Source organism: Manis pentadactyla, chromosome 1 (genome assembly GCF_030020395.1).
Source record: "Manis pentadactyla isolate mManPen7 chromosome 1, mManPen7.hap1, whole genome shotgun sequence".
Classification (NCBI taxonomy): domain Eukaryota; kingdom Metazoa; phylum Chordata; class Mammalia; order Pholidota; family Manidae; genus Manis; species Manis pentadactyla.
In genome coordinates this window covers 12,080,001-12,107,779 of record NC_080019.1, presented here as the reverse complement: position 1 = coordinate 12,107,779, position 27,779 = coordinate 12,080,001, and the positions used below count along the sequence as shown (strand labels likewise).

Genomic DNA, 27,779 nt, shown 5'->3' with positions numbered 1-27,779 from the left:
CCCATTCCTAGGACCACCCAGGGCCTGCCAGCCTTCCACTCAGCCTGCCCTCACCAGTTCCCCTGGAGGAGCCTTCTTTTTGTTGAAGGGTAGCCGGAGACTCGGTGGAAGGGGCAGAGGAATGGATTATAAGGGATGGAGGCATGGATTTCAACTCGGCCTGAAGGAGGACCCTCTAAAAGGCAGGTGGAGTGGACATGGAAAGGGCTGCCTGGGGGTGGGGCTGCCCTGGAGGAGAAGAGTAGGTTCACCATCACGTGGTAGGGTGTTATAGGGACAACTATAGGGCCTCCCCAGTCCTGCCATTCTACAGTCCATCAGGAGGCTGCTCCATTCCGCATCCAGCTCTGTGGCCAACTGGGAGAAATGCTTTGCCACCCTTAAGGTTGAGAGTCCACCTGAAATATTACAGTTACTCTACTCAGTTTCATTCTGCTGCATGCCCACCCCCTAAGGCACCTGTCACCCCTCCACCCCACTCCAGGCATCATTTCTTTAGGAACTTGTCTTCTGACCAGACCGTAGGCTCCTCTGGGCAAGCTGCTCAGCTGTCATCAGGACCTGGCGCAATGTCTGGCCCGGAATGGAATGAACGTATGAATCAGCATGTGAATGAATGACGGTGGTCAGCACGACCTAAGCCACACAGGGCCCCTGCCCTTCCCTTCCTGTGGGGACCGCAGAGGCTGGAATAGGGAGAAATGCCCTTTGAGTTGAGCTCAGTGCCCTTCTCTGCACAGACCTCCTCCCTGGAAGGGTGCTGGGGCCCCTTTCTACATTCTGTGTCCTCAGAATGTCACCTTCCCTGGTCACTGGCCCCTCAGAGGCATGCTCCCCGGAGAGAGGGGCAGCCTGGGAGGCCCTGGGGTGTGGGCAGCTCCTTCTCCCAGGGCCCCATTCTCCAGAGTGGGGCAGGGGAGATGGGGCTCTTGGAAGTCAGGGGCATTGTCTTTAGAGACGCTGAGCCCTGGCTTGGGAGAGAATCGGGTGACCCTGGTTAAGTGACAGGGGCTTCCTCCTCGCCCCTCCTGAGGAATCTCGGCCCCTACCCCCACCCCAGGCCCACTCCTCCTTTGGCTGCTGAACCACTGGTAACTGAAGTCACCTCACTGCCATTCTCTCAGAGACGAGAAAGTGAAGTGGCAGAGAGCCCACATCTCTACCCTCCAAAGCCAGCTGAGAGCATGGCACCAATTCCAGGACGTCCCATCTCTGTGCCTGCTGACAGGGGAACACGATGGGCCTGGGGGCATCTTGTCCACATCTACCACCACCCAGAGTGGCCAACACCAGTCTGTTGCAGAAAGGGGATCTGATGCAAATGGCAAGTAACACACTAGCGTCTGCCCATCGCTTGCCTTGGGCCAGGCCAAGTACAGACAGCCCACGGGCCACAGTGCAGAGCGGCGGGCAAGCTACAGAAAGGGATCTTGGTGAGCTGGGCCTCAAGATACATATGCACCTTGTGCCATCCCGGAGTGATGCTGGGCCCATTCCCCACCTCCGAGGCCTTCCTCAGGGCCTTCCTCCTTGTGGGGAGGGCAGGCGGGCCTGTCCCTCTGAGACGGGGAGTAGGGAAGTGGGGGATTGTTTGAGTCTGTTCAGGGGCCGCCCAGGGAAGCCGGCCTCAGAGCCAGAAAGGGGGTGCTGTGGTTTGCATCCTGTCGCTCCGGTGCACACCCTCTGAGCGGTCTCTTCTGCTGTGGAGAGCTCCACCTTGGGAAAGAGGCCCCCGTCCCATCTCACCTCTCTGGTTCCTTTTGTCCTTGTTGTCTGAAAGGCTTTGTGGGGTCTGTCTGGCAGGAACAGCGAGGCACTGCTGGCAGTGACAGGCCCTTCGTGCCCGAGGGACAGGAGGTCTGCTGATTAGCTGTGGTTTGGCCACCGACCGACTGGGTAACCGTGGGTATTCTCAGTGGTGAAGGGAGGGTTGATGAGGCAGTAGCTGTGCCCTCGGCATCTCTCGGGCTTTGAGTGAACTGCAGGCGTGGAGGCAGCAGTCCCACACAGCCTGTCTGTGGGTGGGAAGGCCACCCTAGCCCATCCCCTCCCCAGTGGGCGGCCGCCTTCCGTTCCATCGCCGTCCCTGCTAACACGGTGATGCCATGGGACACCAGGGGCCCCGGGTGAGTGGAAGGAACCAGAAGAAGATCTGTCCTCACGGAGGAACATTTGCACCCACTGCAGCTGCTCAGCACCACCCCACGCCGCTGAGATGCGCAGGAAGACATGCTGGGGTCTGAGCGGGCTGTCGGGAGCACCAGGACCCGAGCCTTCCGCTGTCAGCGGGGCTAACTGCTGAACGCTGGGAGCCAAACACCTTGGAAGAGCTAAAATGACTTTAAATGCCTAAACATTTAAAAACAAACCTTACAACACAAGGCTTTTCATTTTTTCTCTTTGCCCCAGTGCTAAAGCTCTTTCTCTCTCTGTGTCACTTTCTTTTTTGGGGGGAATTCAAAAGCCGTTTTATGCCTCATTACCTGCACACTGTGAGTGATGTCTGTCGGTCCATGTGCTGTAAATACCTTAAATCATGCTTCATTAAGAATATCTATGGTGCTATTAAAGAGCTATAATAGACAACGAGTTAACAGATGATTAAAGATGAATTCCATTTGTGTCAGTCACCAGCCGGAGAGAGAGACAAGGGGCTGTAAGTTCTCAGCTCATTATCCTACCAGCACCTTTCTCCTAGCCTTGTCCTGGTTTGTGGGGAGTGGGAAGGCAGGGAGGGCTGTCTGCCTGCCTGGAGCCCAGCAGGCTGAGTGATGGGGAGGTGGGCTGGACCAGGGGAGGCTGAGCAGGTGGGACCAGCCACAGGGAACAGGGAGAGGGGCTCAGGGAAGGGGTGCGTGCAGCATGCATTTGTTCTCATGCACGGATGTCGGGAGCTGTGCTCGCTGTCTGATAATGCTGTCAGCTCTGCCTGGCTGTCTCCAAGTGCACAGTCACATTCTGCTTGGAGTCACAAGAAACGGATTAATCTTGAATGCCTGGTCACCAGAGAAAAATAGGCAAGTGGAAAGGAGGAGATGGGGTCCCAAAGGTGGACACACCAGATTTTTGGCAGTAGTCCTGGCAGGTAGGAAGGAAGGAGAAATTTCCTTTCCTCAGCTGTGTTTTCAGGGAAGAGAAGATGAATGTCACCAAGTGAAAAGGTGTTTGCTGAAAAGGTGGGACTGCAGAGAGACTGTGATCATTTCCCTTCGAGAAAAAGTGTTTGTTAAAGACAAAAGGGTACTGTCTGGTCTGTGATCTCTGTTTTGGAAGTCACTGTCACTCCAGAGAGTCAGAGGTAGCTCACTCTCCCATGCAGGTCTGGGAAGCACATCTTTGTCCCCAGTCATCAGGACTTCAGGCGGGACTGGTGGGCAAGGCCGGAATTGGAAATAGGACGACGGTAGTTCTCAGAGATGGCATTGACACTCTCCACAGACACTGCACCTTTTCTCATCCATCCTTTAGAAGAGGATTGGATTTATTCTCCTGTTTCACAGGTGGAGAAGCTGAGGCATTCAGTAAAAGCAGATTATGGCTATAGATTAATAGCTATTTTTATCTGCATGACCTATCTCTGGCCTGGTGGGGAACAAAGCACTGAAGACAATGTCCTTGCTTTCAGGGAGCTTTGCAGTGCAGATCAGAGGTGACCCTGCTGCGTGGGCAGGGGAAAGAAAAGCTACCAACCCCAGTCACTTATGGGGCAGCAGGATGGGGGGGAGATGGGCAACTTGGTGTTAGGAGCCTTGGTTGAATCTGAGTGTGGCTTGTGTTAATGACAACACACCAGTTCTTCTTGGCATCTTCTGACCCAGACGGTATTTCCATGCCCACTGCCAAGTTATCCCGGCTCTGCTGGCAACACTGATATGTAGCATTATGCTATTCACATCCCCAGTGCTGCTGTCATGCTCTCTGACATCCTGTGTGTCACCTGCCATGCTGTCTCAAATGTGTCACTTGGCCTGGGGTGTTACTACAACTCTTCACTCTCCACATCTACTTTTTATGCTAAAAAAAAAAAATTAAAATTAAAAGATGTCAAAACCCAATGCTTCTGATTTCTTTGACATAGAGCCAAGCTGAGACGTTCATGTGTCCACGGCTTTAGTCTGTGTTCTGTTGTGGTGGAATGCAACCAGCTTGTGGGTGGGGCTGGGAGAAGACCTGAGCATACCTGGAGAAGGATGGGGCACGTGTGGCCATTGATAACTTCTGGGTGGGAAATGGGGTGGAGTCAGGTGGGGTCGTGGGCACACAGGGATGTGGTCTGCCTGGGGGCTTTACAGCTCACCAAGTACACTCACACATATTGAATCATTGGATCCCCTAGAAGATGGTATTATTATCCTCTCTTAAAGACAAGGAGGTCTGTGGCTCAGAAGGGACAAGTGCTGGGCACAAGGACATGAGCCTGTGAGTGGTGAAGCTGGGATGGTTGCTCTTCTTACTCCAGAGTCTCCCCTGGCTTAGGGTTGGGGTGGAGGGCGATCATAGGCAGGAAGGAGCGTTGAGGCCCCGGACACGCTGGCCAGCATTTCAAATGAGCACAAGACAGAAAGGACTGCCCAGCAGTGGGGTGGAACCGAGGTAGAAGTCGGGCCTCCATGCGGGAGCGAGCCAGTCTGCTGGGGGGCTGGCTGCCAGAGAAGAAAGTCAAGGTCAAACAGCCAGGAGGATAAGCCTGACGTGGGCCTTCGGGCTGCCTTTTTCACAAAGTGACTCAAAGCTGAGCCACCTGGGACGGTTCTCCTTGGTCTAAAAAAGAGCACATCGGCATGACCTGTGCGTGAGTGTGTGCGTGAGAGAGAGAGCTCTCCAGGGCCAAGGACGGAGGTCTGAGTGCGGAGTCTGCCGTTTACCACTTCCAGGGCTCGTTGTTGGCCTGTTTAATGGAGGAACCGCTACCTGACTCCCATGTGGTTTGCAGATGAGAACACCGCCATGCTTATGATGTTAGCTCATAAGCACGGAGGCTGTTGCATGCAGTCAGTGCTTACTAGGAGCCACAGCCTTCCAGGACCCCTGGGGAGGGCTAGGGCTAGGGGCCTCTGCTGGGTTCCCAGATCCTCTCATTGCAATGGGATCCAAGTATAGAAAGGAGCTGGAATAGACTTGGGTTCAGATTTACCGGCTTCATGCCATGTCCCACTTCCAGGAAAAGAAACGGGCTTGTTGGAAAAAGAAAACCGATTCAGAAGGCATCTTGGGCATCCAACCGTTCTTAGGAAATAGCATTTGGGCAAACATCATTGAATCACCAACACTTGGAGCCGGTTTCCATGGACAGCTTCACAGACTGAAGGCTGAGGGACTGGGGACCTGGGGAGGCAACCTCCCGGGAACAGTGCCAAACTTGCTGTGCCCTGGCCATGGTCTCTGCTTCCTTCCTCCCATCTGTGGTAAATTCTAACACGCAGGTAAGTTCTAACTCTATGGAGACTGCTGGGTTTCCTGAGGAAGGGGGTACAGAAGACCCTGGGCTGGAAGCCTGAACACCTGGCTTGAGTTCCAGCTACATGGATTACTGGGTGACCACATGTCCTTTATTCATGACTTTGTATTCCAGTGTCTTCTGAAGGAAGTTTTGAGACTGAACATACTCCTGTCAAGGAAGTGTTTGAAGACCCTCCATAAAATGTACTAAGAGAGACTCCTAGGAATTTTAGAACCAGATGCTGGATGGAGATCATCTAGGGTGATTTGTCATTGTACAGAGGAGGAAAGTGAGGCTCAGGAAGGATGAGGGACTCGCTCAAGGCCACACACCTAGAAGCTCCCGTGCTTTTCCAGGCACCACCCACTGCCCATCAGAATTAGTTCTGAAGCTGACGAGCAAACTATCCTTTCTCTTTCTTCCTTGTTGGAATCCCATCACCCACAGCTGCCAGCAAAGGAGAACACTGCACAGCTCCCCAGAACGCACAGGTGAGGTTTTGGGGGAAGGGGGACCCGCGTTAGCCTTGATAATTGAATCCTGCTGTCAGGAGCGCCACAATTGAGTTAAGCGGAAAATGCCATTTCCGTATTGTTAGAAGCCTTCTCGGCCCAAGGCCCTGATCATTTACTTCAAGCATCTAGCGGTTTCGTGCATCTGACCCCAGCTCCCAGCTGAGCCGCAAGCCAGCTGGGATCAGCCGCGTGGGGCAGGGAAAGAAATTAATTTCCAGTCCCCAGGGACGGCAGTTGGTAGCTCGGGGACAGATAGCTAAGGATTCTAGGGACCTGGAGAGAATAGAGCACAGTCCCTCCGGGGGAGTCACTGAACTCCCAAACGTGCCCGTGGGGACGAGGCGAGGGGGAGCTGAAGTGGACTTTGTTGGCAATCCCATCACCGAGCCTTAACGGGCAGCTCTCGCAGGAGATTTTTGCCTCTTGCTGATTTCTCTTCCGAATACTTAATTTCCAACTCCTGCCCTCCACCTCCAAAGCATCGACCTTAGAAAGTAGAAGAGCTGCTTCTTTCTTTCTTCTCTTCCTCCCCACCTGTTGTTCTGGGACAAGAAATTGCTTTTGTGAAATGGCCTGGCTCTGATTACATGAATGAATCCTGTGGGTCCCTGTTCCTCTCCACCTTCAAAGACCTTCGAAGGAGCACAAGCCTTCCCATTTCTTTTCCGATCCCGTGTAAAAAGGAGCAAATAGTCTACTTTCCCTCTGAGCCCACCTTTTCTAGTAGTTGGTAAATGAACAGCAGTTAAAAACACATCACAACAACAGTCAACCAAGAAAGAGCCTAGAAAAATCTGTTTCCCAACACAAACTTGGTTCCAGCAGAGTCTTTTGTGAGTGTGAAGAAAATATGAATTATGGTTCCTGGCCGTGCAAAGTCCTCACTAAAAGAAAAAAAAAAAGGAAAGAAAGAAAATGCTGCATCTGTTTCCATTTTGCTTGCTCACATGTTGAAATACATGGATGAGGCATCCATCTAAATTTGCCAGGTTCTAAGAAATTAACAATTAAAAAGAAAAAAAGACGAAAAGATGATGGCAACAATTTTGGGAAATGCAAAATGCTAAGATGTGCGTGTTAATGTGTTCATTTCTACCGTGCTGTGTTCATTCCTTGGCAGTCCTGGCCCTACTGGAAACGTGGAGTGAGGTCTCAAAAATGGGAGCAGGGCATCATTAGCGCAGTGCGATCCCTATCTCAGCCTGCAGCAATTACCATCCCTGATGAGCCTGCAGGCTGTCAGGCGCTTTCATTACCGGGGTAGTAGTGGGTCACTCACCTCTAGCCTCCATCTTGGGCTAAAACAAGCATTTTCTACACTAAGGATTCCAGCTTCATTTAAAGCTGTAATTGCTTTGATTTCAGTATGTATGGAACATGGAGACTTCATGACTAAGAACTAAATAGAGCAATAAGTTTGCTTCTTTTATGAATCATTATCCCTCATTTCAGTCCTTCCCCACACTGGCCTGAACTGGGGTGACAGATTTCTTGTTTCCACCTGTGGGGAGCAGTAAAATTTCCCTTCAAGACCACCTGTTCCTGGGATAATTAGTTTCTCTGGGTCACAGAAATGGAATAAAATCGGTGGATGCAAACAGGGAGTGTTATTCCTGCTTCCATACTAAAGGAGATCAGAGCAGGAGCTGGGAACAGTTTACTGCAAATTCCATACATTTAGCTAAGGCTTTTAACTTTTGAAACTAAATATCTATTGGCTCGAGGCCTCTAAAGTAGATGAGCAGGTACCCTTCTCCCCAGAGAGGGTTGCCCACCTCTAGCCCCTGTGTTCTTTTGATCCTACAGCTCGCCTCAGAGTGAGGTCCTTCAAGAAGAGGAAACCCTGTGTGCTGAGACCCTGATATGCCCTTTGGGGACTTGGAAGTCCAAATCGTGGACTCCGTGTCTTCTACTGCCTCCTGGAGGCCCAGCGCTCCTTCTGTGGGCTAAATAAATAATGGCCTGAATCCGTGGATGGTTCTTAGCTCATGAGAGCAAAGGTAAAGAAACACTTCCTCCAGAATTTGGGAGGGATTGGGATGACAGATGGATAGATCCCAGCAGAGGCCTTTGGGCTGAGACAGTACGCCAGTCACTGATGGTTCTTGATAAACTGGCCACAGGTCCTACTTAGCAAGAACAACAAAAGCCCCCAAAACCAGAATCCAGAAGAGATGAGACAAAGAAAAATATTCATATAAGAGAAGAAAATTATCCACCCAACAGAGGTAACTCATGCAGTGCCACACGCAGACAGGTGCTACAGAGCCACCCTGTGAAAAGTCCAAGGCACATCCTAGGTGCCCGAGAACTGGGCGTGGTCCTGCCCTCAGGAGTTTGCTGAGTTACAAACTGGCGTGGAGCTGAGCAGTGGCCTGTCTGTAAGAATGCTGCTTCTGCACTGTTCGTTCCACGGCTGTTTCTGTCCACGAGGCTTCGATTTCCACTGGGACTGGATCCTGACTGGCAACTCGCTTTGTGTTTCCCCACATCTCCCAGGACAATTCTCTTCGCCACCCGACATGTTGACTACCTACCTGCCTTGGGGGCTTATCAGAGCCTGGCAACCCCTCCTCCTACATAGGCAGCATACACAGTGGTGCTGGGGGGCACTGCCCTAAGTGTAAGTGCTGGAGGGACTCGTCTCAGGAACATTCCTGGTGGAAATGAATGTAGTTTTGTGCCTTGATGACACCCAGGGACACGGAGAACCTCCAAAACTGCCTGGAGAAGGTGGAGGAATAACCATGCACTGGGACAATCAGGAAACAGAAGAGTTAATGTCTTTTCTCTCTGTCTTCACTCAGGGAATTTGAATTCTTGATAAGGCGATTTGTCAGGATTGTTGTGTATTTACTGTAATTACAGAACATCAAATGTGCATTGACGTAATTACCATAAATACGTGTAAAGACATTATAACATGTAATTATGTCATATAATTCTCTAATAAAGCATGCAGAAGAAAAATTACTCTGCACATGCTCAATGTACATCATTTTCCTGCTATTTCTACTGAAAAGGTTTTATCTGCTCCACTCCCCCTCCCCCGTTTCAAAATTATAGAGACAGTTTTTTCCATTTAGGATTAACTAGGAAAAGAGTGGTTTTAGAAAGTGTGTATGCAAGTTCATGCCCGTGAGCATGTACATGTGTACTTACACCCACCTGCCCCCCAGGAAACAGGCATTTTCAAGCCAGGGCAGAGGTGTCAGGTCCCAGGTGTGAAGGCACACAGCCTGGAAGTCCCAGTTCCCACTGTGGGTGGTGAAGCCTCCCCATCATCATGGTGGAGAGCTCGACCCTGCTCCTCTCTCTCTGTGCCTCTCCTGCCAGTAATTGCCTGGGGGTGATCTCTGCCCCTGCATGGGGTGGATGGGTCAGCACGGACCACAAGGTCTGGCAGTACAGAGAGCCCCTGGGAGAGGGATACCTGGGAGGATGTTGACATTATTCTGAATCTGGGGGGCTTTTCTAAGAGTTGAACCCGAAGTAAAATCCGCACGTGAAATAACTCGGATGCCCAAGCAGAGTCTGGACTAGCCAATCATCAGTGGAAGACTAGAACAGGTTTAACCGCCTCTCCCAGCCATCAGCCCATTAGATATGGGGGTCTGTGTTCAGATCTACATTTCCCTATTCCCCCCTTTCACCCTGTGGGGCTTTGGAGGCAGTACCTCCTGGAGCCCAGAGATCTGGAGTTAAAGTAGCTTCAAGTATTATGTTTCTAGAATTTAGAGTTAGTTAAATGAGAAAGAATGCTCTGCTGCATGGGGAAGGCCTGCCCAAAGATTATATCAAAATAGAAGTTATAAAGGAAGAAGAGTGATAGATTAGATCATGCAAAAATGTACAGTCCCTTTACATCACCCCCCACCCAAAATAAACAAACAACCTACCATAAACAGAGTAAAAAGCAGACAAAAGACCAAAGACATATTTGCAACATACACAACAGGGGATATATCGTTAATGTATTAAAAAGTTCTGACAAATTAATTTTAAAAAAATCTGAAAAGAAAAAATGGGCCTCAATGGAAGGAAAAACCATAAAATAAATACAAATGGCCAAAAAGCATATGAAAAAAATTCCAACCTAATTTGTAATCAAAGAGGGAGATACTGTTTTTCACCCATCAAATGGGTAATTATTTTCCCAAATTCTAATACCCAGTGTTAGTGAGGAGTTGAAGGTCTGGGGTTAGAAATTGGTTTAACGTTCTTGGGGCCAATTCAGCATGAATATCAAAAACTTTGAAAGGATGCACGTTCTTTGACCTATTAATGCTGCTTGTAAGATTTAGTAAATTAAAAATATAGTCAAAGATTTAGGTCTAAGTTTTCCCAACACCAAATTATTTATGAGAGTGAAAGAAAAGAAAAATCTGGAAACAACCCGACGTCCAACAAAGGGAAACTGATGACATGAAGTCAGGGAAAGTCATAAACTCCTGGAATACCATCCAGTTGTTAAAAATGACAGGAGAAAGCTTGATGACATGAATAGATGCACGATTATGTGAAAAAGTTAAATTATAAAGCAGTGTATAAAGTAAATTAACAATGTATAGATGTAAAACTTTGGTGGAATTTACACCAAGATATTATTGATTACTACTAGTCATCTTCTAGTGTGGGAGTAAGGATATTAATTTATTCCATCCCTCCTCACTTCCTCCTTAGACAAATCTGGGTAGTCCAAAATCTTACCGTAAATATTTGGGCTATTTTTAAAGTATACTAAGTAGTGTATGCCCACACATGAACACACACACCCATTTTGGTTTAATGCCCTGACGCAGCCATAAAGAATTCCCAATTTATGGTCAAAGCCTTCATTATCATATGGGGCTTGCATTGCACATTGAATGCTGCACTCTTCTCTCTGCATCTTGCTTCCAATCACTCATACCCGAGTCACTCATGGCCTTGAAGGACCACCAGGGGTGCAAGGTGAGATGCCCAGTGTATTTTGGCCTCTATGAAGTGAGCAAGATTCACAGCAAGCAAATAGCAGGACCAGAATTAGAAGCCAAGATGGTGGAGCCAGGGGGACTGGCCTGTTCTGAAGGGCCCCTGAACCCAGGACTGGTGAGATGAGTCTTTCCTCTGAAGCCGCAGGAGAACCCTGACCTGGGGGAGCTCATAGAGTTGATTTTAGTGGCATGCCGAGTCCAGAAGCAAAGGAGGAGGTAGAAGTGGCCACTGAAGTGAAAAGCTGGTAACTGGTATTAAATACTGAGGCATTCTCAACGAGCTTCTCTCTCAAGCTGTTGTTTTGTGCACATTTAAGGTAGTGTATCAAGTCAGGGAGCTGTGAGCCATGGAAATGAACAGAAAGTGATGGACAGGGCACCAGAGGAAAGAACTACCTGAAAAAGGTTGTCTGTGCCTGACTTCTAGGTGTCCCTTGGTGCACGGTGCGTGGTGCGTAGCCCACATTTAAGGGGACACCCCTGGGGCAAACTCTGTTGTTATCCCAACCATCTCTCTCATCATTTTCTAAAACGTGGGGCCCTTGTGGAAGAATTCTTCGAGGTGGAGACATTCTGTTCTCACTGCTATTGTAACCGAGGACAGGCCCTCTCCATGCCCCCGTGAGAAGGTGCGGCTCTGCTGTGAACAGACACAGCTGGTCAGAGTGGAATGAAGTGGGTGTGGAAATAGTGAAGGTTCCTGCATCTCTTCTTGTCAAGTTCCTTTCTCAATGTTGGGCAGCCAGATAGCCAGGGCATGAAAGGAGTTTGACTGTTTTTAGCACTGTGGCCCAAAAAGGAATTAGCCTGGCTTTAAGGAATGGCCACCCAGCTGAAGGCTTAGTGTCAACCTCAGAACAATAATTTCCTTTTTCTGTTTTCATACTGGTAAGTGCAGATTAAGGGGCATACACAATATGCCCTCATTGGCGAAAGTTTAGTCCCAGCATCCTAGGAGAATGCATGGTATTGCATATTCACCCCGTTATTCAGGTTTCAAAATACGTCATCATCCTAGGCCATTTATCTTCTTGATGTCCTTACAAAGCAAGAAAGGGATTATTACATTCATTTTAGACATGAAAAAGCTGAGACTTAGAGAAGATAACTGAAGCTTTAAAATTTCATGCTAAATAAGTAACAGAGCTACACTGAGAGGTCTGTCATGTGGCCATCTGGTTCACAGCTCCATCTAGAAGTCAGCACTGCACGGGTATCCCCATGGCGCTCAAACACTTAAAAAAAGAAAACAAACTCCAAAATGTCACAGGCCAAGTCATTTCTACTTTCAACAAGTAAGGCTTTTGTCTTCCATTAGGAAGAGCCTGCTAGGAAGTGAAACAAGCAGTGCCTGCCAAGGTCCCTGTCAGGCAGCTGTCACACCCCTGGAGCCTGCGCCCCAAGCGGAAGTCAGGCGGGACATCCAAGTGGCTTTTGGTGCAGAGACAGTCATTTGCCAAGTGCTGAGTTTGCAACACTGAGGCTGCCTACGGACATTTGACTGGAAAGAAGTGAGGCTAATCAGGCCCAATCTCAGTAGTTGCCATAGTACCACTGGAGCTTGCACACTCCAGGGGGATCAGTTCAACTGAAGGTGGCAGCGGAGGCACCCAGAGGTGCCCAGGTGCAACGGGCCCTCTCGGCCCAGGCCAGGTGAGCCTTGGAGTCTGCCTAGAAGAAGATGAGTTGGCACAGAACTGGAACAATAGCTTGACTCACTGGGCTGCACAGTACCTGTGTTGTCTGTGTGGGTGCCAAGCTTGAAGAGAGTATTAGAAGACCCACCTCAACCATATGTGAAATCAAAGCCTACATTTTAAATGCCACAGTCCTTGGCACAGCCCTCAAGGCCCATTTGGCCTCCATCTGCCCTTACCTCAGACTCTGTCCCTCCGTCCCTGTACTTTAAGTTCTGACCTGATCAGCCGATTAACCCTGCTTGGAACACATCCTGCACTCTCTGCCTCAGTACCTTCCCAAATAGCTTTGTCATCACACGTTCCTGCCCCATTTTGTTTTTAAATTGTGCTGGAATACTCAAAACATAAAGTATGCCATCTTCACCATTTCTAAGAGTACACTTGAGCCATATTAAGTACATTCCACTACTGGGCAACCCATCTCCAGAACTCTGTATCTTGCAAAACAGAACCCCAGGAAACAGTAACTCCCCCACGCCCAGCACTTGGCAACCACCACTCGACTTTCTGTCTCTAAGAATTTGACAATCTAGGTGCCTCCTAACAGTGGAATCATACAATATTTGTCTTCTGGGGACTGGCATAATGTCCTCAAGGTTCATTCAGGTTGTAACATGTGTTAGAACTGCCTTCCTTTTCAGTGCTGAATAATATTCCACTGTATGGATACACCACATTTTGTTTATCCATTCCTATCTTTTTTGCCCTCTCAAAATCTGACTCTGTCTTCAAAGCTCAAAACTTAGGGACCTACTTAAGAGGCTTTCCTCAAGACTCACAGTTGTATCTGGTCATTCACAAAGATCCTTGGAGCTTCCATTCTGTGCCAAGCACTGTGCTAGGTGACAGGGACACAGTCTTTCCTGAGCCCAGTGTCCTGGCCTGGTACTCAGGAGTGACATCGACTGCCCTGTGTGCCAGGACACACCCTATAGCAGCCGGTCTACTGTCTGGCTTCCACATCAGTCATCTTCCTTGTGAGCTCCTGGGGACCTGGTGCATCTTATCTCAGCATCCCCAGTACCCAGCACAATCTACTGAACATCAGGAAGGAACAAGAAGTATTTGTCCAAATAGAGCTTAGTCTGCCCTGCTTGGAAAGCAGGGCTTCTTGATTTCCATCGATGACCAGGGACACTACAAGCTAGAAGGCAGTGCCCGCCTAGATGCCAGATTCATTTCCTGATCCAGGTGCCCAGCCACAGGTTGAGATCTCAAGCCCCCAGCAGTGGAGTGGGGCACTATATAGAAGTATCTTACCTTAGCCAAGTCCTTTCCATAGACTAACTCAATCCTCACCACAAACCCAAGAGATGGGTTTCATCTAGGATGAATAAATATCTCTTATTATCCCCGTCTCACAAATGGTGAAACCGAGGCTAGCTCCCTCACCCCATGTCCATAAAGGAAATTAAGTGATACCAGATTGGCCTGCAAACCCAGGCAGGCACACTCTTTGTGCTATGCTGTTCTGGTAGGAACATCTTACTTTGGCAAGATTTGATGCCGATTACATTCAGCAGAACCCATCTGCAGAGATGGGAGAATCTCCTTAAAACATTAAAAGGGGCTCTCTAATGTCAGGATGTTTTCTGTTTTGGCTCCTTTGTGTCTTACATCCACCTCGACCGTGAATTTCCTTGGGTCCAAGGATGTCAACTGGATTAAAACGAGCTATCAAGAACTAAGAACGTCTCTTGACAGAAAGGTGTGGGGTGGAGGTGGTGGGCAGCGGAAATGAAAGAAATGGAGAGAAAATTGTTTCAGTTGCCACTTATAATAACTTAGACCCAATCTTTCATTTTGGTAATAAGATCTGAAGAACAATTTGTTAGGGTTTGAACCAGAATACTGGCTGCTTACCGGGAGGGAAGAGCACCAATGGCTGTTCTCTCCCCGGCTGCCCACCATTCCTGGGTTAATTTCTCCTGTTGTTTGGCTAAGCAGCGACTGAGTGCCTCAGAGAAGGGGTGCCCAGGGCACAGGAGGGGTGGATGGAACTCCAGGGGCTACAAGAACCAAATAGGAAGGCCTGGAAGAAAGGGTGGGGCTCGGCAGTGGGAAGGACAGGACAAGGGAACCCCAGAGAGATGGTTATTGTTCAGAGGACCACAGCTTGACTACAGGAGGGGGTGTAAGTTGGAGATAAAGTTGGCAAGTTGAGCTTTCTCTTGTAACCATGGACCACTGTGGAAAATTTTGGAATGGAGGGCAAGGCAGAATTTTTGGAAGACTGATATGGAAGCAACGTGTCTGGAATGGAGAGACACTGCAGGACCCCCCGGGACTGTAGTGGTCGGTTTTCTGTGCCAGTTTGGCTTGGCTGCAGAATGCAGATATTCAATTAAACATTGTCATTGCTCTGTAGGTATTTTGTAATTGCAATTGATGTCCAGAGGCAGTTGCCTTTAAGTAAAGGAGATTATCAGAGACAATCTGAGTGGGCCTGATCCAGTTGGTTGAACATTCCTGTAAATCTTCTTGGGGTTCTATCTCACTGGTTGAACTCTAATACAGGGACAGGCACCAGTATGGTTTCGGACTAGGCAAGAGGAGGCCTGACTGGAAGTGGAGATGGTGTGGGGAGGCAAAAAGGACTAGGGTGGCCTGAAGGTGTGGGGTGAGAGCAAAGCCTGAAGCCAGGGAGTGACGGTCAGGACACCCTGAGAGCAGGAGACCTGGGTACCTGCCCTCCATCTTCCACTCATCACACAGTAACTCAGTCTCTCTGGGTCTCTGAAAAATGCCAGCTTGAATTAGTATGTCCAGGACGTCTTCCAGCTCCAACAGTCTGTGATCTATATCCCGATCAGTTCTCCACAAGAGGATCTCGTTTTCAATTTCTTCTAAACTAAGTATGTGTTCTTTCTCCCAGAAGAGTGATTCAGTGATCACAGAGTCCAGGGGTCTCTTTCTAAGTATCCAGGACTTAAAGAAAGGGGCAGAGGAAAGACTTCACAGGATCCCAAAACAGCCACGTGGGCTCATCAGCTGGTAGAGGAGCTAGAAGTACAGCCATACCAAATATAGGATAGAGTACTCTGGCAGTATTAGTCAGGATTAATATTTATTGAGGGCCACTATTCTAGGCACTGTTCTGAGTGTCTAAGCAGGCATTAATTCTTTCAAACTTCTAATATATACCTAATATATAGATAAAAAACTGAGGTTTCAAAAGGTTAAGCGAGTCACTTAAGTTCTCTAAGGTCACACAGCTAGTGGTAATGGAGGAGATGGAGTCTGAGCCTGAACAAGAGCCCACACTCTTAACTAGTATAACTAGTGTGCTGACCTTTTATTGCCTCAGCAAACCTACTGGGATTTAGTATTGGGAAGATGACCGAGGAAGCTATTTGCAGAGAAAGGCAGTGGTGGCAATCTCCCCGTATGTCACAGGCAATATGGAGACTTAAATGAGCAAGAGCTTATCTCCTCAAATGCCCACTACCCTAAACACACAAAACTGCCGAGTGGGAGTGAGTCCCTCCATGCCACCCTCTTCTCTGTGCCTCCCAAGGGTCGTCACACACCTGTCTTCTGCACCGCCTGCTCCAACAGGAACATATTTCAGGGGCTCCAAGAAGGGCTCCATGAATTCCAGGTTGGGAAGCAGGCACTGGCACTGGTAAGGAGGCTTCCTTCAGCTTCTGAAGCTGCATTCATCGCCACTGGCCACATTTTATGATTCACAGTGAAAGTCGTGGAGGGAGGGTGGTCCTCCCCTTGAGGTGAGCCTGGGGCTTTCACTTTGCTGGGGTGAGCAGGGCTTAGTGGCCTGCATGCCCATGTCCTTCGACCTGCAGTTGCTGAGAATACTTACCCCCCTTCTTATGACCCGTATCTGATCAGAGCACCCTTCCTTCAGCAGCATCCTGAAACACAACCTGTCTGCCTCCCCGTTAGTTGTCATGGCAGAGACAGAGGGCAGGTCCTGCCCTCCAGGACTTCTAGATATCCGGCTCTAAACGGAACTGTGCCACCTGGGTGACGATATCTGGTTGAAGTTGCCCTCCCTGCCAGCCTAACAGTGGGCCATGGCGGGAGGCAGAAGGATGTACCACCCCGGATTTCCAGTTAAGTAACAGTCAAACGTTTCTCAAATGCATCCTTTCAATGGCACCTGGTCCAGGGGCTTTATCATCTCTAACTGGTCTCCCGGCTTCTGCTCTTATCCCATCAAACTCACCTTCCTCCTGGCCTCCAGAATGCTGCATTTAAAATGCCAGCCTGACCAGGGCCTCTCCCTGCCTGCACCGACATTCTCTCCAGCCTCACCTCCCACTTTGGCACACAGATCATTTTCTCCTCTAGCAACTCCAAATTGCTTCTTTCTTGGCCCTGTGTTTTGCTCACAGAATGCCCCCTGCCTTCTGCTTGATTAACTCCAATTCTCAATTACAGACTCAGCTCGGATGTCATCTCCTCCAGGAAGCCTTACATGATTATAAAATAGGACACTATCTCATTAATATCTTCCCGCCCTCCCTGCCAGGTGGGGTGAGATTTCTGTGCTCATACCACTGTTCTCCAAAGAAGCAGCTCTGTGAGGCCACCCCTGTGTATTGTAAGGATCAGTTTCTAGGCTCTCTTCTCCCATAGGATCTCAGCTCTCTGAGGTCAGGGACTGTCTGACCTCTGACCTTTACCCAGGACCTGGCATTAACTGTGGAGCAGGTGTCAGAAGGCACCTGTGAAGGCAGAACCACCAACAGGCCACAGGAAACTGGGGGTTCTAAGCCCGGCTTGGTCACACGGCCATACCCTAGCCGCATGCCTCGGTTTCCCCCCTGGGAAAGAAGCTTGGGGGGGGGGGAAGAGGGAGTGTGAAGAATCTAAGTTACTGGGAGGCAGCAGCTTCCATTCATTAGCATTTGTAAAGGGCTCTGAGTGCCGCAGATGGAAGCTGCTCGGCAGGCAGCTTGTTAGAACTAAAAATAGCGCACCTTCTCGGCTGAGAGCTCCGGAGAGGGTGGAAGGGGTGAGGAAATAGGTAGCCAGAGGCGGAGTTGGCTGACCAAGTCCTAGAGAGTAGGACGCGCCACAGCAACCCACCTCCCGGAGATCTGGGGCCGCGCTGAGCGCCCTCAACCTGACCCTGGCAGACGCCAGCATTTGGACAAGGGCAGGGGCAGGTAGCCTGCCGTGCCGGAGGCAGGGGACAGACGGTGGCCTTTTCACGGTCTGAGGACGGGATGGCCGTCTCCAGAAGAGCTGTCTTCCCGGCAGCCAGGGGCTGGGCGGCGTGGCAGTGGTTGCACCCGGGCGGCCGGTATCACGACGGCAGAGGGCGCAGGCTGGGGCGCGCGGTGTCCCGCGGCAGCGCCGGGGTGCGGAGCAAGGCGGAGGCCTCCCGGGGGGTGGGGTGGGGAGCGGGGCCGGAGGCGGGACCCGCCAGAACCGCAGGAGCCGGGGAGAGGGGGCCCGCGTTCTCCTGTGACTCAGACCTGACTCAGGGCCATTTCTGAGACAGCCTGGGGGCGGGGGAAAGGTGTTTCTTCCAAATGACAAAACAGCTCTTTGCTCAGGGCAGCCCTGGAAGAGCTGCGGGCGGCTGGGAAGCACCCGGGGTCTCCCTGCAGCGAGTCTCCCGGCTGCCCACCCACGGGCGGCGGCGGCGGCGAGGGGACCCCGGCGTCCCTCTCGGTTCCGCGGCCCGGGCACCCGGCGGGCGCGGGCGACGGTCCCCTTCGGCCAGGTGGAGCGCGCCGCCACTCCCGGCCGCGCCAGGAGGACCCTCGGGGAAGAGCTAAGAAAAGGAAAGGCGCCGCCCGCTGGGGAAGGGATTCCCTCCGCCCGGCGCTCGCGGCCCCCCGACCCCGCCTCCTCCTGCTCGGAAGCGCCGCGGCTCCGCCGAGAGTGGGAGGGAAGGAAACTCGGTTCCAGCCTCCGGCACCGGCTGGCCCGCCCGGATCTCGGGGAGTGGGGAGCGCCCCCAGCGCAGTGGCCGGCGCGGCCCGGCGCCCAGCCCCGGCTCCCCGCGCCCCCGCGCCCGGCGCGCTGCCAGCAGAGCCCCCGCGCCCGAGCCGCAGCTTCGCAGCCGGCGCTTCCGGCCGGTCCGCGTTCAGGGACGGGAGGAGCCGCGTGAATTAGAAATGGCAACTTCCGTGGCAAAGTTGTACGGCTGACGGAGCAGGCCCGTCCGGGCGTCTAGCTTGTCACACAGTCACCCTCGCGGGGCCCGACCAATGGGGGAATGGGAGCCAAAGAAAATGTATTGTCCCGCTCTAGCTGCTGCGATTGACAAACGGCCGCGAGCGCAAATCCTGGGCCCCCCTTTTCTGGAACTGTTATGGCATTCCCAGCGCTGGCCCTTTTTCTTTGGTGTCTTTCATGCATTTAACATTTTGGGTATGTTTACTAGGTGAGAGCAAGATGCTGAGGACGGAAGGATGAACTGGACTCTGACCTCAATGAACTCACAGTTGAGTGAGAGAAAAAAAGAAACAATAGATTAAAATTCGGTGTAAATCACACAGTGCTGAACACGGAAACACACTGAGTAACTTGCTCAAGTCTCAGGACTGTAGTGGTGTGGCCAGGATTTGAACACAGACTCTGGAGCTCACCCACACATAACCACTGTGCTCAACTGCCTTCTTTTTGCCTATTGCATAGCTTTAAGTGGAAGGTTGGGGTGTGTGTGCAGAAAAGCGGATCACAAAAAGGTATGTACAGTATGTTCCCATTTAGAGTATGTATAAACACCCAGGAAAAACAGACCAGGAGTATATACTTCAAAATGATGGGTGGTTTTCATTTTTTTCACTTTAAATAAACTCTATATTTTCTGCCCTGAACATGAATTTTATAAGAAAAAAATTAATAAGTGTTATTAAAGTGCAGCTTGAATGTAAAGCTTCCAAAAGATGGTGATATTTGAGTTTGCCCTAATGGAAGAGGTGGAGTTAGGCAAGTGGGAAGGCTGGGAAGGGCATCCCAGGGGTTCAAAGAGGTGGCAGGAGGACAGAGGCCACGTGAAGGAACTGCAAGGGAGTCAGGCTGTGTAACAGGAGTGGAGAGGGGCAGGGGTGTGGGAGATGAGCCTCAATTGCATTTCTTGGATGAGCCCCTCAAACAGACAATTCCAAACCCCTGATGTTATTCTAAGATCTTCCCTGAGGGGTTAATATCCCTAGGGATCTAAGCCAGCCATTGAGGAGTAGGCTGAGATTCCTGAAGGTTATTATTATGTTATAAATCTTTTTCTGTCTTTGGAGGTGAAAAGGCTGGGTGTAGGGCATCAGACTCCTTCAACATATTCAGGTCAGGAGGTGCCAAAGTGCTGGGTGGAAATCATCACAGATGGGCTGTTACCATGCACATTTTCATTAACCAAGCCCCGTTTCATAACTCAGTTTTACTTCTGCTCAGATCTGAGCCTGTAAAGACATTGTATCAATAACTCCCCACTTGCACCAGACTGTCCATCTCTCTGAGGTCCCTGCGTGCCCCAGTTCTAATATCAGCCTTGGCTTATTAAAGCACTAGATTTTCAGGTTGTGGATGGCAGGTCTTGTCCTCCACGTCCAGCCCAGGCTTCCCAAAGTGCCCTGGTTCCCCTTTCCCTGCTGGAGAATCTGGGACAAAGGCCAGTTCGCTGCTCTTCCCCCTCCTACCTGCAGCACTCTTAGACAACGGGCGTCCTCTGGCCTCCACCCGGAGAGCTCCAGTGCTCAGGGCACAGGGTGCAGAGACACAACTTCTCCGAGCTTCAGGCTAGAACTAGAAGGGCCTTGCTCACATCATTGCATGAAATTCACCATCTGCCACTTGAACAAGAGAGTATCAGTGATGTTTAGTGTAAAAATATGGCTCTTGCTTGGGCACTGACGTCCTTCAGAGTGAGGACCACAGCTGACACGTTAATCCTGGGGCCTGCGTTACTGATATTACTGCTTTGGCCTTATGTTGGTCTAACATGTTGTGGATCCATAGTAATAGCCCATTTCTCTTTAAATAGTGGGCTCTGTGCGTGCACAGACCACAGACAGCAGGACCCACCCAGCCTTGCCCAATTCAGGGTTTATCTGGTTGCGTGATAGGTGGCTGGGGGCAAAGCCAAGGACACGGGGAGAGCTGAAGTGCCTGCTCCTGCAGCCAGCGGACCCTTCTCAGCCTTCCTTCTCTTCCTTTACCTGCCTTGCAAGGGAATGGGAAGACAGGTGGATCATGAGTTCCCCTTGTGATAATCTTCAAAATCTGAAGTGTCTGTTTTACTGTACCTGGAGAAGGGGCAGTGCTGTCCTGGGCCCCTCTTCTTGCCGACTTCTTACTAGTGAGCAGTCAAAGTGTTTGGGTTTTTTTTCATATGAGTGTCTCTGTAGTGTAAATTTTGGTGGCTTGGATTTGCTCACTTGCCTTCAAGCCTCAAGGGAGGTTGGAGGAGCTGCCTCTGGTGGGCATGCCTGTTTCATGGGTTGCCCTCCTGCACCCCCTCCAGCTGCCCAGTGACTCCTGGACAGGGGCAGGGGTGGGGGAATTGGGCTGTATTCTTTTTATTCCCCACAGCACTCAGCCTAGAGTCTTATACATAAACTACCCTGAACTCCAAACCCATCTGTCCAACAGCCTCCACCACCATGTCTAACAGCACAAAACCTACACAGGTACGTCCAAAACAGAACTTCTGACCTCTGCACCCACCCATCCCCACCTCAAACCTGCTCTCCCCTATCTCGGTGAATGACATCCTTCCAATTGGTGTCATGGTTCTCCTTCCTCTCACTCCCTCATCGAGTCTGTCAAGAAATCCCCTCCTGATGCCCTTCCACTCCACTCCAGCCACATTGGCCTCTTGGCACATTGGCCTCTTGGCATCCTCAAACACACCAGGCACAGTCCTGCCTCCTGGCCTTGGTACCGACTGGTCCTCTGCCTGACCTCTCTGCCCTCTTGGCATCCTCTTTGCTTAAAATCCCTTTCTCAATGAAGCCCACTCTGCCACCCTATTTTGATGGCAAACCTCCCCCATGCCAGCACCTTTAATCTCTTTTTTCTGCTCAGTTTTTTCACACTGGACTAATTCTAGAAAGCTATATAGTACTCTGATGTCCAACTTTTAGTATATGTCCCTGTTTATTTTTTAGCGTGTATCTCCCCTACTAGAAAGTGAGGTCCACAAGACTCCACAAGCAGTGTCTGTTTTGCTCCCTGATGCATCCCCAGGACTTAGAATAGTGCCTGGCACAATCTGAGGGTTTAAGAAATGAGTAAATGTGTTTGTTTGAAGTGAGTGGTGGTCACAGGGCCACATATTTCTCTATGAAGCCACACCCCTCCACAGCAAGTCTGGTTTCTTTGCAGCTTTATAAGGAGATAACAGGGGCTATGAGTCTGCTGGATACACAGGAAGAATGAGAAGACAAGTCACAGACTGGGAGAAAATCTTTGCAAAAGACAACTGACAGAGCCCTGGTATACAAAATACACAAAGAACTTAAAACCGAACCATAAGAAAACAAACAACCCAATTAATTAAAGGGCAAAAAACTTCAAAAGAAGATATACACGTGACAAATGAGCACATGAAAGCATGTTCCACATTCATATCATTAAGAAATTGCAAATTTAAACAATGGGTGTCACCACACACCTATTAGAATGGCCAAAATCTGGAACACTGATGACATCAAATGTTGGTGAGGAGGTGGAGCAACAGGAACTCTCATTCATTGCTAATAGGAGTGCAAAATGGTACAGCCACTTTGGAAGACAGTTTGGCAGTTTCTTATAAAACTGAACATTCCCTTACCATGTTATCCAACAATTGTTCTCCTTGGTATTTACCCAGAGGAGCTGAAAACATCCACACAAAAACCTGCACACAGATGTTAATAGCAGCTTTATTCAGCAGTGCTAAAACTTCGAAGCAACAAAGATATCCTTCAGTAGGTGAATAAACTGTGGTCCATCCAGACAATGGAAAATTATTCACTGCTAAAAAAAAAAAAGAGCTTTCAAGACATGAAAAGACATGAGGGAACCTCAAATGCATGTTACTAAGTGAAAGAAGCCAACCTGAAAAGCTACATACTATGTGATTCCAGCAACATGACGTTCTGGAAAAGGCAAAATTATGGGAACAGTAGAAAGATCAGTGGTTGTAGGTTGAAGGGAGAGAACGAGCAATAGGCAGAGCACAGAGGAATCTTAGGGCAGTGAGACTCTTCTGCATGATACTGTAATGCTGGATACATGTCATTGTACATCTGTCCAAACCCATGGGATGAATAATACCAAGAGTGAAACCTAATGTAAACTGTAGACTCTGGGTGATAATGACATATCAGTGCAGGTTTGTTGATTGTAAATTAATGAAACATTCTGGTCCAGGATGTTGATAGTAGGGGACACTATGCATGTGTGGGGATAAGAGTTATAAAAGGACTTCCTGTACTTTCCACTCAGCTTTGCTGTGACTCTAAAACTGCTCTAAAAAACAAAGTCTACTGAAAAAATTGAATAAGCCACAGGTCTTTCCAAGCAGTAGACTCACAGGCTCTGAATGGCTTTCTCACCTATCCACAGAAGCCCCTAGCTTCTGCCACAGAGAGAGCTTTAGGTCTGGAACAATCCTCATCTACAAAGTTTCAATATCAAGGATGGCCCTAGATGGAATTGTTGGGGAAGCATGGAGGATGCTCTGCAGGTGCCCTGGACTTATTCCTTCCTTGCAGGGACATAAAAGAAAGGTTTCCTGTTGCTGCTGCCCAAAGCCAGAAAGTCCCCAGTGAAGCAGGACCCTTTAATGCACTGAAATGCTGCTGGGCCCTGGGGTTGAGGTGGGGAGAAATAGTGAGGCCAGGACAGCTGGGTTAGAGGACCCGAGCAGCAGGAACAGGAGTCCAGCCTCTGTCTAGAAGCCAAGGCCAAGCAAGCTATTGCTCTCCTCTCCTTCCTGGTCCCCTCTGTTATTTGGCAGATCCTCAGCCAGCACCTCTTTCCAGAGGATGATTCACGTTCAGGTGTGGGCCCCCATCTCTGTTATAGAAAATGTATTTTCACTTCTGTCTCTCATGGGTAGTAAAGGACCAAAAAAGGCCTATCATTCTTATGATAGAGCCACTACTGTGGATGAAGTCAAGCTACTTACCTAACCCAGCTAGAGAACAGTAGTGTCAGGATTTGAATCTGGATCTTTCTCACTCAAAAGCTACCATCTACTGCCAGGAGGGTGAAGCAATGCACACACTGTGCCAAAGCCCCCAGGCACATGAATGGAGGCACAAGACTGGAGGTTAAAATCCAGGCCCTGGTCCCCTTGCCATACCAAGCCTCCTGGCCTAGGGATGAAGCAGGCCTAGAGACTCCTGTCTGCAGTTCACTCAGGTGCCCAGTACCCTGCTGCGCCCAGCCTGTCTGTGAGGAGCTGCAAGGAGCTTTGAGGAGCTAGGACGCAGCAGGGCCCTGAGGGCTGTTTTCCATTAGGGCAGGGGAAGGGAAAAGAAGTCAAAAGCCTTTTGGTAAGTGCCTAGGAAAATGAAGAGGCAGAAAAGTATTATTTCCTGCCAATTGAGAAAAGGAGGTGAAACTAAAAAAGAACACACAGGCCTTTTATTTGGGCTCTCAGAATAGCAATTTGGGGAGCACAGATTCCAGAGTCCCCAGAAAAGTGTCTCATGGGTTGGGGTGGGGGGAAAGCCAGGGATTTTTAATGGTAAAGAAAAAAGAGGGTAATTACACGATTTAGATAAAGAAGAGAAAAAAAAAAACCCACTTCATTTAGTGCTAACTGGTCGAGCCACTTTCGAGTCCCTCTGATGGTTTGAATTGGCGCTAGTGAACAAAACTATTGTTGGTATGTGTCAGTTAACTGTTCTGTCATCCAGAAGTTCATAGCAAGAGTTGTATGGTCTGAATGCCAATTGTTTTGTTGGATTTTATGAGGAACTGCTTGTAAGACAGTTACTGATTCTGGGCCCAATTCAGGAGTCGCTTGTTAAGAGTTCAGGAGCTAGAAAGGAAAATGGAGCTTCAAAATGGAGTCTCTCATGTCCAGAAATGTTATACGATTGCACATCCTGTTACTATGAAGAAAGGCATCTCCCTGACCATTTACTCAACAGCTTTGATTTTCTTGCCAAGACTGGTTCTAAATCCTGATCCTGACTTCCAAATTCTTTTTACTAGATTAGGAAAGATTAGACACAGAAAGAAGAGAATTCCTATAGGCAAAGTTAAATTACAGCCTCAACTGAGCACTTTTCAGCCAAAATCATCCTTCCCTGGCTGGGTATGAAGAGAAAGGACAAGAAAATCTGTGCCTCCAGTGTTCTTCTTAAGCCCCTTATAGTCTTAGGTATATTTTTTTCTCTTCATTTATAGCCATGGGGGAGAGGAAAAGATGTCTCAGGAGGTAACATTTTCCCTCCCAAGTTCACCAGTACAGCCTTGAAAGGAACCCTGCTAACAGAGCGGCCGATGAAATATATGATACTCAGCGCTTCCATTACCCCCTCCCAAACTGTGTTCTTGAGAAAGTAATGCTGTCCTGAACACACTGATATTGCTTTTAACTCCCAGGAACGCGGTCACCTGCAGCCAGAGGGGTGCATGTAGAATCCTGACCTTAGGGGCCCAAGGAGGACGTAAGGGTCAGCCTAGTGTGTGAGCTTCAGGATTTGTAGGCTTGGGGGCCTTCCTGCTCCTCTCCCGGCTCTTCCCAGATGCCTGGCTACCACATTTGCCCCCCTGCTAGGGACAACTCATCTTGCTAAGCAGCTGGAGGGGAAAAGCCAAACCCAGCCAGGAATCAGGCCTTGATGTCTTAGTCCCCCTAACCAGCTCTGTGGGTTTGGAGCCTATGCTGGGTTGAGACAGTGGAGCAGACAGCCGCCCTGGCAACACAGAGGCTGGAAGCAAGGGCTCTCTGCATCAGGTGTGGAGGAATTTCAATTAAAAGAAAATAAGTTCAGGACAGGGGAAAGGGAAAGAAGTCCAAAACCCCTTTTTAAATGCCTGGGAAAATGAAGAGGCAAAAAATTATTTCAATTACTATGAAAATGTATCTTATTCGAAGATGGGGATTCATCATTGACACTCAAAAGCCCAAAAAGCAATATCCAGCACTATAATACCCCTGTCTCCATGCAGGGAGAATGGGTTATTAAATTGGAAGATGAATGTCTTGCAGTTCAGTTAACTGCATCTGTTAAAAAAGAAATAGTTATAAACTTGCTCTGGATCCCGGACCCCTCTTTGCCAGCCCCCAACCCAATGTATCTTCAAAGATATGACCCCTCCCCCTTTCACATTTCTGTGGCACATGAAAATGCAAGAGTAAGAAAGAAAAAAAAATCAGCAAATTAAATGCAAACCAGAGTTTTTTTATTATTAAAAAAAAACAGTTGCATATAGTTCAATTGTTGCAAAGTGTGACAATGTAAATGCAGTGCATTCTTATGTATAACAGCTTTCCTTCCGCTCCCATGGCAGCCTCAATAACGCTGCGCTTCTGTTCTGCATGAATAAATATGTATAAAATGTAACACGGCAAAGAAATAAAATCCGATAACTGAAAGATACCGTTTCTTAGGTTCTGGGAGCAACATGAGGCACCAGCTTTCTGATTCTTTGGTATTTATGTGAGCAGCCATTGAAATGATAATGTGGAATTTATTATTATTTTTTCCAGGGGCAAGTCATTTTCAGCTGTTCATCAGGGCCTTAAGAAACACGGGTTTTGGTCGTCGACCTCCCCATTTTGTTTTCTAGGTGGGGTCTATGGCTGCTTCCCTGCTTGCCCATTCAGGCCATACAACCGCAACCTCTTAATCTCGTCCCTTCAGCACCTTGGGAGTGAATCTTGTTAGGGTAATAATGAATTTAGCCCTCAGAGCCCAGCTGTGCGCAGCCTTACTGCCAGTGAGACTCAAGTGCAAGATGACGCAAGCTGTGAGCAAGGGCTGGGCTCTCACGCACAATTCCTGCCACAACAGGTAATTTCACCCCATTCTCTCCCTGGTCAGGAAATCATAGAGATCATTTCAGTAGTAATCTTCAATATGAGTCAATTGTTTTTCTTTACTTTAATTTTTGTATAATTGATATACATACAGTATTATTTTTTTAAGAGGAAATCGCTTACCAACTTTGGCCTTCCCTTGTGTGTAACAACAGTCAGAGCCCCTCTCACAATGAGTGTTGACCTGCTCCACTGAGTCTGAGAGGGCTGATGTCAACAGTGATCAGGGGCCGGGTGTCTAGTTCCAGCCCCCAAGGCCTTGCAGGTGCATCTGTCATTCACACTGTCCTGAAACCAGGCAAAGTCTCAAGCTATGCTACAAAAATACACCCCAGGCTCTCCAGTCCTTCCTGTCATTGTCTTTACCCTTCCCTCTGCCTGGAACACTTTCTGACCTTTCTAGATTTGGTCTTCACAGCTTTCAAGATTCGTCTCTAACGTCCTCTCCCATGTAACCACTTCTTTTATTGTTACGCAGCTCCTGTACATCCTACGCACAATGATAGTAATGGATCTGCAGACTCTTTCTGCCAGGTTCCTCCAGCACAGAGATTGTCTTAAATCTTTGTGCATCACCGAGACTTTGTCCATGGTGAAGTTCAGCCAGTGTTTGGTAAAAGACTGAATGAATAAACTACCCAGCAGAGGTATCCAGCTCATTCTTCAGCTTCTCAGGGTTTGTCTTCAGGCTCCATTCCAGGAAAGGATTTGTGTGATATTACCTGGGAGCACTTGAAAAGCCCAAAATTCAGGAAAGAGGCCACTATCCAAAGAGGAATGATCCATGTAGCAGTGACTCCACCCTCTCTATCTGAGCTCATATCCCAGGGGCACTCCACAAACAGGCTTTGCTGATGACAATGTGTGTCTACAGTGCTTGGATTGGGTAAAAATGCAGTATTTGAAGTATATAAGTTAGAAGTTAATGAATGAGCTAGGAATAGTTTCTCCACTATTTAAACAAAACTACTCGGATGGGATATCAGCTTCCGTGGAACAAAGCCAGTACCCAAAATAGTCAGCAAAAAACCATAAGCAAATTTCTATAATGTTAGAATAGAGAGGAAGACTCAGTTCTGATGGATCCTCTCCTCCAGCCGTGGTGGGACCCTGGGCCAGTTACTTAACCTCTCATCTTTAAAATGGGGATAATAATAGTACCTCCTCCATACAGTCCTTGTGAGG

The 27,779-nt window shown here is 49.1% G+C and overlaps 1 protein-coding gene and 1 long non-coding RNA gene across 7 annotated transcripts in view; one reads left to right on the top strand and one right to left on the bottom strand.

The window, feature by feature from the left end:
- Positions 1-27,779, bottom strand: part of PEBP4 (phosphatidylethanolamine binding protein 4) — a 222,349-nt gene that overhangs the window by 112,988 nt on the left and 81,582 nt on the right. The gene's annotated exons all lie outside the window — the stretch shown is intronic.
- LOC130679620 (uncharacterized) overlaps positions 23,519-27,779 on the top strand; it is a 152,588-nt gene continuing 148,327 nt past the window's right edge. Inside the window, exon 1 of the long non-coding RNA XR_008992652.1 lies at positions 23,519-23,531. This is a non-coding gene — a long non-coding RNA (uncharacterized LOC130679620). The remainder of the gene's footprint in view (positions 23,532-27,779) is intronic.